General features: G+C 40.3%; 1 protein-coding gene and 1 pseudogene across 1 annotated transcript in view; one reads left to right on the top strand and one right to left on the bottom strand.

Annotated features, from left to right (window-relative positions):
• SLC39A9 (solute carrier family 39 member 9) overlaps positions 1-12,939 on the top strand; it is a 64,961-nt gene that overhangs the window by 31,883 nt on the left and 20,139 nt on the right. The gene's annotated exons all lie outside the window — the stretch shown is intronic.
• LOC122894461 lies at positions 622-1,010 on the bottom strand (annotated as a pseudogene).

Here is a 12,939-nt window from a genome sequence, read left to right as displayed (position 1 = left end):
TGATCCCGCCTCTCCCTTCCCCCAACATTGTTTTATTACTCACTGTTGTTTCTGACTGATAATCAGATAAATTGTATGATATAAGTTGTTTAAAAATGAATCTCCCAGGGCGCCTGGGTGGCTCAATGGGTTAAGCCGCTGCCTTCGGCTCAGGTCATGATCTCAGGATCCTGGGATCGAGTCCCGCATTGGGCTCTCTGCTCAGCGGGGAGCCTGCTTCCTCCTCTCTCTCTCTGCCTACTTGTGATCTCTCTCTGTCAAATAAATAAATAAATAATCTTTTTAAAAAAATGAATCTCCCAAATCCCATTTATTATATAACCATGTTCCTGAACATTTAGCGAGCCCTTAGCATATACCAGGTATCGCGTGGAGCCCTTCACATTAACTGTCTCATCATCACAACAGCCATCTGAGGTGGGTGCTGTTTTACAGATGAGGACATGAAGCCGCAAAGAGATTGAATGACATGTCCAGGGTAGTCAGCTAGTAAGTGTCACCATCAGCATTTAAACAGAGGCAGTCTTACTCTAAAGCCTACACTTTTTTTTTTTAAACCTTAAATTTCACCACAAGGAAAATTTTATTGATGGTGCTAGTTTATTTTCCTCTTAAAAGGCCAATTGTAACCAAACGAAGTGAACATACTTCAGGATTTTACTGTTTTCATACTATAATAAAATACGAAACTCAGAACTGGATCGCTTGGCCTTTTCTCTTCGTATCTCCTCCCAGTTCATATTGTTTGCATCTCTTAATGGCCAGCGTTCTCTCAGATCTGCAGTTGGGCTCAACACATTTAACCCTCAGCACAGTTGTCTTTGGAGTTTTAGCTTTTTTCCAGAAAATCCACTTAGTCTGCCCACCATAGCCACTCTTCCTTTCATGATGTTGTTTTCCCTGGGTGTAAAGAGAATCTTTTCCTTTCTTATACTGTGTCACTTTGTGGGGTTGGTACTTACAGAAACTTTCTTGCAGAAAGTCTGGTAGGTTTTAGGAACACTCATCATGTTTGTGAGAGTGCTGTCAGCATGGAAAAAAAAATGAAGCCTACATTCTTAATGATAGTCTGCTAGATGGTGTGCTTCATAAGGAATTTAAAATCACCATTGTAGTGTCTATCTGCTGAAGAAAAATTTTTTTGAGTCCTGAAGCCCAACACAAGGCTTAAACTCAGGACCCTGAGAGCAAGATCTGAGCTGAGATCAAGAGTTAGGCACTTGGGGCACCTGGGTGGCTCAGTGGATTAAGCCTCTGCCTTCAGCTCAGGTCATGATCCCAGTGTCCTGGGATCAAGCCCCATATCGGGCTTCCTGCTCCGTGGGAAGCCTTTAAAAAAAAAAGGCGGGGGGTGCCTGTGTCGCTCAGTGGGTTAAGCCTCTGCCTTCGGCTCAGGTCATGATCCCAGGGTTCTGGGATCGAGCCCCGTATCGGGCTTTCTGCTCAGTGGGGAGCCTGCTTCCCCTTCTCTCTCTGCCTGCCTCTCTGCCTACTTGTGATCTCTGCTAAATAAATAAATAAAATCTTAAAAAAAAAAAAAGGCACTTAACTGAATGAGCCATTCAAGTGTCCCTGAAGAAATCTTACAATAGATTTTTTTCTTTTTAGGGGTGCTTGGGTGTATCTGTCTATTAAGGGTTGGACTCTTGATTTTGGCTAAGGTCATGATCCTCAGGGTTGTGGGATCGAGCCTGCATCAGACTCTGCACCCAGTGGGGAATCTTCTTGAGACTCTCTCTGCCTCTCTCTGCCCCTTCTCCCCCGGCCCCATGCATATGCCCATGTGTGCGTTCTCTCTCTCTCTCTCAAACAAATAAGTCTTTAAAAATTAAATATGAGGCATCTGGGTACTCACTTAATGTCTGACTCTTGGTTTTGGCTCAGGTCATCATCTTATGGGTTGAGGCATCAAAGCCCAGAGTTGAGCTGGAGTACGCCTTCACTGGGCTCAGGGGGAGTCTGCTTGATGATTCTCTCCCTCTGTCCCTCTCCCTGCTCACATGCATGTGCACGTTCTCTCTGTCTGTCTCAAGTAAATAAATGAATTTTTAAAAAGTAAATTAAAAAATTAAAACAGTAATATATTGATCAAAGATTCATTAATTAACATCCCTTTAAAATGTCAGCTTTAGGGGCCCCTGGGTGGCCCAGTCAGTTAAGCATCTGCTTTCAGGTCAGGTTATGATCACAGGGTCCTGGGATGGAGCTCCACATTGGGCTCCCTGCTCAGTGGGGAGTCGGCTTGTCCCTCTGCTCCTCTGCCTGCTTGTGGTCTCCCCCCCCAATAAATAATAATAGCTTAAAAAATAAAATATCAGCTTTATACAATTGACTGTGATCAGGTTTTCTCTTTTACATGAGAAATAATATGTCATCATTAAGCAGAAGCTATTCAGCCCTTATTACTAAAAATACATGTCATGTGTGATGAACTATTTGTCTTTGTTAGAAAAAAATACATACTAGAGAGCTGTAACAAGTTGTAAGGTATGAGTAGAAGTTAAGAAATTAAAAAACAATCAACAAAGGCCAAAGATATAAAAACAAAACTGGAGATCACTTTTAAAAAAAAGCCAGACTACCTGAAAATTTGTTTCTTTTATAGAAGCACATGTTAATCTGAAGGAGAAGCTTCAACAAATGTATTCAAAGGGTAAATTGATTCTGTTACCTTTGATGTTAATGTATGTCTGTGACAAAGGACAGCTACATACCATACTGATGGAACTTACTGGAAAGATTTCTGTGTAAACATCTAGGCAAAGAAGTAAGCCCATAATGATTTACTGAATACTCTCTTAGTGGCAGGAGAAAGATAAGTCTGATGTACAGGGTCCAGTCATAACACCATTGGTTTGTGTACTTTGCAGCAGGGAGGATGACGTGGAACATGTCTTGGCTAATGAATTACCAGCCAGTGTCTTGAGTAATCAGACATAATAACCTGAAAGTTTATTCATGAATGAGTAACATATATATACAATTTAATATATTTAAATTTATAGCTGGGTTTTCAGATCCCAGTTTTTGCTAGTTTCAGTTCCTTGTCCAGAGTAGAAGGAAGAATGGGTAAATTAATATTCAATACCCAGATTCCATTACTAATTTGTGTATGTACCATTAAGGTGATCATCACTCACTTTAAAAAGGGTTTATGTTTAGTTTTTTGCTTAATGTTAGCAAATAAAATCAAGGCTTACCATTGTATATATTCTAGTAAGTATTTCATGTTTTTATATAAAGTTAAATTCCACTTAATGATAAATGTTCAGATCTTTTAGGAGAAACCTCAATCAACAGCACACTTATTTCAAGCAATATTATATGTTGTTGACATATTACTTCTTTGCCAAAATTTTACATCAAAATAAGTATTAACCCCTTCAGGATTATAATTCATGAAATTAAGTACTTATAGAAGTGATTGCTCAGGGCGCCTGGGTGGCTCAGTGGGTTGGGCCGCTGCCTTCGGCTCAGGTCATGATCCCAGGGTCCTGGGATCGAGTCCCGCATCGGGCTCTCTGCTCAGTGGGGAGCCTGCTTCCCTCTCTCTCTCTGCCTGCCTCTCCATCTACTTGTGATTTCTCTCTGTCAAATAAATAAATAAATAAATAAAAATCTTTAAAAAAAAAAAAGTGATTGCTCAAAAAATTTTGGAAATTTTTCTTTGATTTACCTCCAGAATGTGCAGCACATTTAGATATCATCAGTAGCAGCAGCATTTTCCTCAAAAGTAGTTTTGGTTTTGGGGAATACAAAATTTTGTTCAATGTCAGTCTGCATAATGAGATAGCTGATCAGTTCATTCAGTACTATTTTATATCAAAAGCAGCTTTGACTATGAAGTAATGATAATTTTATTATGATTCATAAACTTGACCCTTAAGCAGTAAAAAGAAAAGTTCCAAAATTAGTTAAAGAAAGCATTGCTAGTACCTTAACTCCTGTCAGAATGGCTAGAAGCAAAAAGATAATCAGAAGACAGTGTTGGCGAGGTTGCAGAGAAAGGGGAGCCCTTGTGCACTGTTGGTGGAAATGTGAATTGGTGTAGCTACTGGAAAACAGTATAGAGGTTCCTCAAAAAATTAAAAATAGAAGGCACCTGTGTGGCTCAGTGGGTTAAGCCGCCACCTTCGGCTCAGGTCATGATCTCAGGGTCCTGGGATCGAGTCCCACATCGGGCTCTCTGCTCAGCAGGGAGCCTGCTTCCTCCTCTCTCTCTCTCTCTGCCTGCCTCTCTGCCTACTTGTGATCTCTCTCTGTCAAATAAATAAATAAAATCTTTTAAAAAAAATTAAAAATAGAAATTCTGTATGAACTCGTAATTCCACTATTGAGTATTGACCTAAAGAAAACAAAACTCGGGGCGCCTGGGTGGCTCAGTGGGTTAAGCCACTGCCTTCGGCTCAGGTCATAATCTCAGGGTCCTGGGATCGAGTCCCACGTTGGGCTCTCTGCTCAGCAGGGGGCCTGCTTCCCTTCCTCTCTCTCTGCCTGCCTCTCTGCCTACTTGTGATTTCTGTCTGTCAAATAAATAAATAAAATATTTTAAAAAAAAAAAAACTCTAATTCAAAAAGATATATGCACCCCTGTGTTTATTGCAGCATTATTTACAATAGCCAATATATGGAAGCAACCCAAGTTTCTATTGATAGATGAATGGATAAAGAAGATGTGATTGACATACATATATATATATATATAAAACATTTTTTTCTTTTTTTCTATATTTACTCAGCTATTAAAAAGAATGAGATCTTACCATTTGCAACAACATGGATGGATCTGGAGGGTATTATACTAAGTGAAATACATCAGACAGAGAAAGACATACAGAGTGATTTCACTTATATGTAGAATCTAAAAAACAAATAAAAAACCCAGACTCTTGGGGCATCTGGGTGGCTCAGTCAGTTAAACATTAGACTCTTGGTTTTGGCTCAGGTCGTGATCTCAGGGTCATGAGGTGGAGCCCCGCATTGGCTCCGTGCTCAGTGCAGAGTCTGCTTGAGAGCCTTTCCTTCTCTCTGCCCCTCCCCCTGCACACTCACTCTCTCTCTCTCTCTCTAAAATAAATAAATCTTAAGGGGGAAAAAAAATTAAAAAACAAAAAACCAGACTCTTAAATGCAGAGAACAAACTGATATTTACCAGATGGATGATGAGTGAAATAGGTGAAGGGGATTTAGAGGTACATGCTTCCAGTTATAAAATAAATCATAGAAAGTGTGGCATAGGGAGTTTAGTCAATAATATTATAATAACGTTGTGTGAGGACAGTAACTATACTTACTGTGGTCAACACTAAATAATATAAAAAATTGTTGGATCAGTATGGTGGATCAGTATGATATCTGAAACTAATACAACATCGTGTGTTAATTATATTCAGTCTTTTTAAAAAGGCATTGTTGGAATAAGATATGGAAGGATGTTATACTCATGTACATTTTAAAATTCTGATATAGGAGCACTTGGATGGCTCAGTTGATTAAGAGTCTGCCTTCAGGGGCGCCTGGGTGGCTCAGTGGGTTACGCCGCTGCCTTCGGCTCAGGTCATGATCTCAGGGTCCTGGGATCAAGTCCCGCGTCGGGCTCTGTGCTCAGCAGGGAGCCTGCTTCCCTTCCTCTCTCTCTCTGCCTGCCTCTCCGTCTTCTTGTGATTTCTCTCTGTCAAATAAATAAATAAAATCTTTTTTAAAAAAAAAAAAAAGAGTCTGCCTTCAGCTCAGGTCAGGATCCCAGGGTCCTGCATCAAGCCCCATGTTAGGCTCCCTGCTTGGCAGAGAGCCTACTTCTTCCACTCCTTCTGCCAATCCCTCTGCTTGAGCTCTCTCGGTCTCGTCTCTGTCTCTGTCAAATAAATAAATAAAATCTTTAAAAAAAAAAAAGAAAGAAAAAGTTGTGATTAGGCTTACTGTTTAGTTTCAGTGCTACAGACATCCAAAAAGTAATTGCCTTTAAAAATTATGATGCCATTGTTCACAAATAATAGCATGCCTAACACCCCCCCCCTTTTTTTTTTAAAGATTTTATTTATTTATTTATTTGACAGAGATCACAAGTAGGCAGAGAGGCAGGCAGGGGGTGGGGGGGAAGTAGGCTCCCTGCCGAGCAGAGAGCCTGATGCGGGACCCAATCCCAGGACCCTGAGATCATGACCTGAGCCAAAGGCAGAGGCTTTAACCCACTGAGACACCCAGGCACCCTGCCTAACACCCTTTAATAACATGTTAACCCATGCTTTTATCTAAACTCTTAGCATAACCTGTCACCTGATTTAGTATAAATATCTGTTACCTATTGAATTTATAAAAAAGCATGTGCACAATTATCTTAAAAGAAGACTAAAGGATTATAATTTATTTCCATTAAAAAAAATCTTTTTCGGGCGCCTGGGTGGCTCAGTGGGTTAAGCCGCTGCCTTCGGCTCAGGTCATGATCTCGGGGTCCTGGGATCGAGTCCCGCATCGGGCTCTCTGCTCAGCAGGGAGCCTGCTTCCTCCTCCTTCTCTCTCTACCTGCCTCTCTGCCTACTTGTAATCTCTCTCTGTCGAATAAATGAATAAAATCTTTAAAAAAAAAAAAATCTTTTTCTTAGGGTGCCCGGGTAGCTCAGTTGGGTAGGTGTCTGACTCTTGATTTTGGCTCAGATTATGGTCTCAGGGTCCTGAGATTGAGGCCTACGTTGGGCTCTGCACTGGATGTGAAGCCTGCTTGAGATTCTCTCTCCCTCTCTCTCTACTCCTCCCCCCACTCACATGCACTCTCTCAAAAAAGAAAAACAAAACACTTTTTGTCTAGAAAATAATTTGTTATGCTCCACAAATCAGTGAAACCATATGATAATTGACTCTCTGCTTAACTTACTTCACTCAGCATAATCTCTTCCAGTCCCGTCCATGTTGCTACAAAAGTTGGGTATTCATCCTTTCTGATGGAGGCATAATTCTCCATAGTGTATATGGACCCCATCTTCCTTATCCATTCGTCCGTTGAAGGGCATCTTGGTTCTTTCCACAGTTTGGTGACCGTGGCCATTGCTGCTATAAACATTGGGGTACAGATGGCCCCTCTTTTCACTACATCTGTATCTTTGGGGTAAATACCCAGTAGTGCAATGGCAGGGTCATAGGGAAGCTCTATTTTTAATTTCTTGAGGAATCTCCACACTGTTCTCCAAAGTGGCTGCACCAACTTGCATTCCCACCAACAGTGTAAGAGGGTTCCCCTTTCTCCATATCCTCTCCAACACATGTTGTTTCTTGTCTTGCTAATTTTGGCTATTCTAACTGGTGTAAGGTGATATCTCAATGTCGTTTTAATTTGAATCTCCCTGATGGCTAGTGATGATGAACATTTTTTTATGTGTCTGATAGCCATTTGTATGTCTTCATTGGAGAAGTGTCTGTTCATATCTTCTGCCCATTTTTTGATATGATTATCTCTTTTGTGTGTGTTGAGTTTGAGGAGTTCTTTATAGATCCTGGATATCAACCTTTTGTCTGTACTGTCATTTGCAAATATCCTCTCCCATTCCGTGGGTTGCCTCTTTGTTTTCTTGACTGTTTCCTTTGCTGTGCAGAAGCTTTTGATTTTGATGAAGTCCCAAAAGTTTATTTTCGCTTTTGTTTCCTTTGCCTTTGGAGACTTATCTTGAAAGAAGTTGCTGTGGCTGATACCGAAGAGATTACTGCCTATGTTCTCCTCTAGGATTCTGATGGATTCCTGTCTCACGTTGAGGTCTTTTATCCACTTTGAGTTTATCTTTGTGTATGGTGTAAGAGAATGGTCGAGTTTCATTCTTCTACATATAGCTGTCCAGTTTTCCCAGCACCGTTTATTGAAGAGATTGTCTTTTTTCCACTGTATATTTTTTCCTGTTTTGTCGAAGATTAGGCACGCTCTCTCTGTGTCTGATAGATAGATAGATAGATAGATAGATGATAAATGGAAACATTCCATTTTAAAGACCTGACAGTACTCTGAAGTGAACTGTATTTTCTCTAAAATTGACAGATTTTAAGGGGAAAAAATGTCATCGAGGTGCTTCAGAGTATACTTATATATATTTGATAGTGAAGCCATAGCCAAATCTCTGCCTCAGAAATGACTCACAGTGGAAAAGTTGGAAAGTAACACAAAAGGAAATGACCTGAATTAGTCTCTAGAAATCAGTAAGTCCAAATGATTTTCTGAATTAATAATCTGGAAACAAATGTGAACACTGGTAGGATCTCAGGCTTGCAGAAAGATGCTGACTGGAATCGGGACCAAAATTAATGTTAACAAAAGAAAAGGAAATGGAGAATGGGTTTGTCTAGAAAATTGTGGATCTGTATATATAAACAAAGAATGGAAGTATGACTAATAGGGTTGGTTTAATGGAAGAATCACAGAGAAATATTTTTAGTCTCAGATTCCTTCAAATAAACAAAAATAAAAACATTGCTCTTTTGGAAAACTGATTTCATGTGCCAAGTGGAAAAATACAGACATACTATTAAAATAAGTGTTTTAACACTGATGCCGTAGAAAGGAACTTTTTTTTTTTCGGACTACTACAAAATATTTTTAAGCAAGTATGTTACATAAATACTTAAACAAATACATTACTGTCTTGCATTCTGTATAACAGTTGACTTGTGATTATCCTGGCTAATAAAAAATCAAGTCATTTTCATTGGGAAAAAAATAGAAAATAATTAATTGCTGGAACTTTTGAAATGAAATGCCACATTAAAAAATTATACAAGTAAAGGCCATTTTTTGCCTTCAGCATTTATTTGTTGAGTATTTGCTAGATTTCTGGCTTTCTATTGATTTGATTTTTAGCAGCTCAGAGATCTAAGATATAGCCCCAGCCTTCAAGAATTCACAGCCAGTGGAAAATGAATAAGCATCAATAACAGCAGAGGTTGGCTTACATTTTCTGTGAAAGGCCAGATAGCAAATATTTTAGGCTTTGTGGGCCATATGGTTTCTGTTGCAGTTATTCAACCCTGGTGTCATAGTGTGAAAGCAGCCATAGATAATCTGTGAACAAATGAGCGTGGCTGTGTTCCAATGCAATTTCTATTTACAAAAATAGGTACCAGCCCTGTACCGTAATTTGCTGATGTCTGAATTGTAGTATAGTGAGGTGTAAGACCTATGATAGAAAGATGCCCAGTGTGCTGTGTATGATGAGGAGAAGAGGACACAGAAATCTCAAGGAAGAGGGGACTTCCAAGCTGAGTCTTGAGAGACAAGTTGTTGTGCAGGAGAAGCAGCATGGAGGGCCTATGGATTCATTAACTCACGCATATAGTATAGGCAAAGGGAGAGGTGGGAACCCAGGTTAGGTGTTAAGTGGGTACCTTATGAAAATGTAATCATTCAGATCCCCTCCAATAGCATATTTCTAAATTGTATCAAAAATTGTAGCTACCAAAATTCTGTGATTTACTTCTGATAGGTAGCTTCTTTTTTTTTTTAATTTTTTTTCAAGATTTAATTTTTTTAATTTTTTAAAAAAAGATTTTATTTATTTATTTGACAGAGAGAGAGAAATCCCAAGTAGGCAGAGAGGCAGGCGGGGGGGGGGGTGGGCAGGGAGCAGGCTCCCTGCTGAGGAGAGAGCCCAGTGTGGGACTCTATTCCAGAACCCGGAGGTCATGATCTGAGCTGAAGGCAGAGGCTCAACCCACTGAGCCACCCAGGCACCCCTAAAGATTTTATTTTTTAAGTAGATTTTATTTTAAAGTAATCACATCCAACGTGGGGCTTGAACGTACAGCCCTAGATCAAGAGTCGCACGCTCCACTGACTGAGCCAGCCAGATGCCCCACATGGCAGTTTCTTAACATCTATAAATATGAAGAATTAAATCATTGTTATCTATATTAAAATGGAAGTACACCTGGGGTGCCTGGGTGGCGCAGTGGCTTAAAGCCTCTGCCTTCGGCTCAGGTCATGATCTCAGGGTCCTGGGATCAACCCCTGCATTGGGCTCTGTGCTCCACGGGGAGCCTGCTTCCTCCTCTCTCTCTGCCTGCCTCTCTGCCTGCTTGTGATCTCTGTCTGTCAAATAAATAAATAAAATCTTAAAAAAAAAAATGGAAGTATACCCCAAATTGCCTTGTCTTTAGCAAAAACAAGATGTTTTAGTTCATTTATTTCACATTTTTGAGACCATGCTAAACTAGTCCCCAGCTAACAAAGAAGGTCCTAGTTGAAGAATGATGGGTGCAGCCATCTCAGTATTCGGCACCAGAGTACTACATTTTGAATTTATTAATTTTTATCAAAATATTACATATAAAAATATACAAATGGGAAAATACGCATATTGGCAGGGTACAACTCAATGATTTTCACAAACTAAATACAGGCATGTTACCACAAGGATACATTTTAATTGTTCAGCATTACTAATTCAAGATTCTTGGCCTCCTTTTGAAACTTAATTATTTTTCATCTCTGAGCTTTCAGTCAGTTCTTTGACTTAACATCCTTACTGCTAACAATTTATTTTGTGTAAGGAACCAAGTGGGCACCTACAACCTGCCTACTCTTTTCTCTTAGGCTTGTTTAATGTTCAGCTCTCTTTAGTTGACCACTGCAGCCCAGGCTTCTAATTTCCAGAAAGTGCCCCTTATTCTAAAGTCATTCATTTCTCCTCTGAGTCCAATAACCCTTTCAAACTGAAGGTAGCAACTCAGTGGGTCTTCAGATAAATTTAGTGAGTTGGACTTGTGACCAGCATTTAAAAAGAGCCTGGTACAGGGACAAAAAAAAGAGGGAAAGAGAAAGAAATGAAAGACTGAGTTGTAACCATTATAAACTTCACTGTTTGGTGAAACTTTGTATTTAGTTTTTCATGTATATAAAATTTATTTTTTACTATATAGGTCACGGTCTTAAAAGTTTAATAAACAGGGACGCCTGGGTGGCTCAGTTGGTTAAGCAGCTGCCTTCGGCTCAGGTCATGATCCCAGCGTCCTGGGATCGAGTCCCACATTGGGCTCCTTGCTCGGCAGGGAGCCAGCTTCTCCCTCTGCCTCTGCCAGCCATTCTGTCTGCCTGTGCTTGCTCTCCCCCTCCCCCGATAAATAAATAAAATCTTAAAAAAAAAAAAAAAGTTCAGGGGCACCTGGGTGGCTCAGTGGGTTAAGCCTCTGCCTTCAGCTCAGGTCATGATCTCAGGGTCCTAGGATCGAGTCCCGCATCAGGCTCTCTGCTCGGCGGGGAGCCTGCTTCCTCCTCTCTCTCTCTCTGCCTGCCTCTCTGCCTACTTGTGATCTCTGTCTGTCAAATAAATAAATAAAATCTTTAAAAAAAAAGTTTAAAAAACATCATAAATCTTATTTCAGTAACTTAAAAATACTACTTAACATCAGAATAACTGTTGATAGTCATAGACCTTTTTTAAATCAATAAAATGGAAATGTATTGGCTGAAGGAAGTCCTTTCTGTCCGTCTCTTGGAGGAACACCCCAACTCATTTTTTTTTATCCTTTTTTTTTTTTAAAGATTTATTTATTTACTTATTTGACAGAGAGAGAGAGATCACAAGTAGGCAGAGAGACAGGCAGCAGGGGTGGGGGGAAGCAGGCTCCCTGCTGAGCAGAGAGCCCAATGTGGGGCTCGATCCCAGGACCCTGGGATCATGACCTGAGCCGAAGGCAGAGGCTTAACCCACTGAGCCACTCAGGTGCCCCTACCCCAACTCATTTTAAGATACCGTACAGTGTGATTCAGAGATGTTACTGGGAAAGAGTTACAGGCAGATACTGCTCATCAATGTACACACAGCAGTCCTTTACCAATTGTAGCAAACTGAATCCAGCAGTATAAGAAAAGGATAACACGTCTTGATCAATAGGAGTTTATGCAGGAATACAAAGTAGGGGTTGGAATAATATTCAAAAACCAGTTTAATTCATTATGTTAATTGAATAATGTAGAAATACTATTTGATCATCTTTTTTTTAAAAGATTTAATTTGTTTATTTGACAGAAAGAGATCACAAGTAGGCAGAGAGGCAGGCAGAGAGAGGGAGCAGGCTCCCTGCCAAGCAAAGAGCCCGATGTGGGACTCGATCCCAGGACCCTGAGATCATGACCTGAGCCGAAGGCAGAGGCATAACCCACTGAGCCACCCAGGTGCCCTGTTTGATCATCCTTAACAAGTACAGAAAAGAGTTTGACAAAATTAAACTCTCCTTCATTAAAATAAAGTACAGCAGGGGCGCCTGGGTGGCTCAGTGGATTAAGCCGCTGCCTTCGGCTCGGGTCATGATCTCAGGGTCCTGGGATCGAGTCCCACATCGGGCTCTCTGCTCAGCGGGGAGCCTGCTTCCCTCTCTCTCTCTGCCTGCCTCTCCATCTACTTGTGATTTCTCTCTGTCAAATAAATAAATAAAATCTTAAAAAAAAAAAATAAAATAAAGTACAGCAAACTAGGAAAGAACTTCCTTACTGAGAAAGGGTGTATTTGAATACCCTATAGTTAAGACACCTGTAAGATTCAGAACAAAGCTAGGCCATCTCCTCTCAGCCACTGGTGTTTAACATTGTATTTGGGGTCCTGGCCAGAAAAAGAAAGAAAAGGCATAAAGATTGGAAAGAAGTAAAACTGCAGATAATGTGATTGAGCTTGTTAAGTGGTTAAAATTTTAAAGCCTCATATTATCAAATGTTGACAATGGTATAGAGCAACCGGTACTGTCACACACTGCTGTTAGGTGTGTAAGATTGTACAATCACTGTGGAAGACAGTTTTTTATAGCTAACCCTTCTGCAGAAAGACTTGTACCTGAATGCTCATAGAAGCTTTATTTATAATAGACCATAACTGGAAATAACCCCAAAGTCCATCAGTGGGTGAATGGGTAAACACATTGTGACATGTCCATGCAGTGGAACATTATTCAGCAAAAAAAGAGGATAAAACA

This window comes from Neovison vison, chromosome 13 (assembly GCF_020171115.1).
Source record: "Neovison vison isolate M4711 chromosome 13, ASM_NN_V1, whole genome shotgun sequence".
In the NCBI taxonomy this organism is placed as follows: Eukaryota; Metazoa; Chordata; class Mammalia; order Carnivora; family Mustelidae; genus Neogale; species Neogale vison.
The sequence above is the reverse complement of the archived record's forward strand: the minus strand, read 5'-3'. Positions and strand labels throughout refer to the sequence as shown.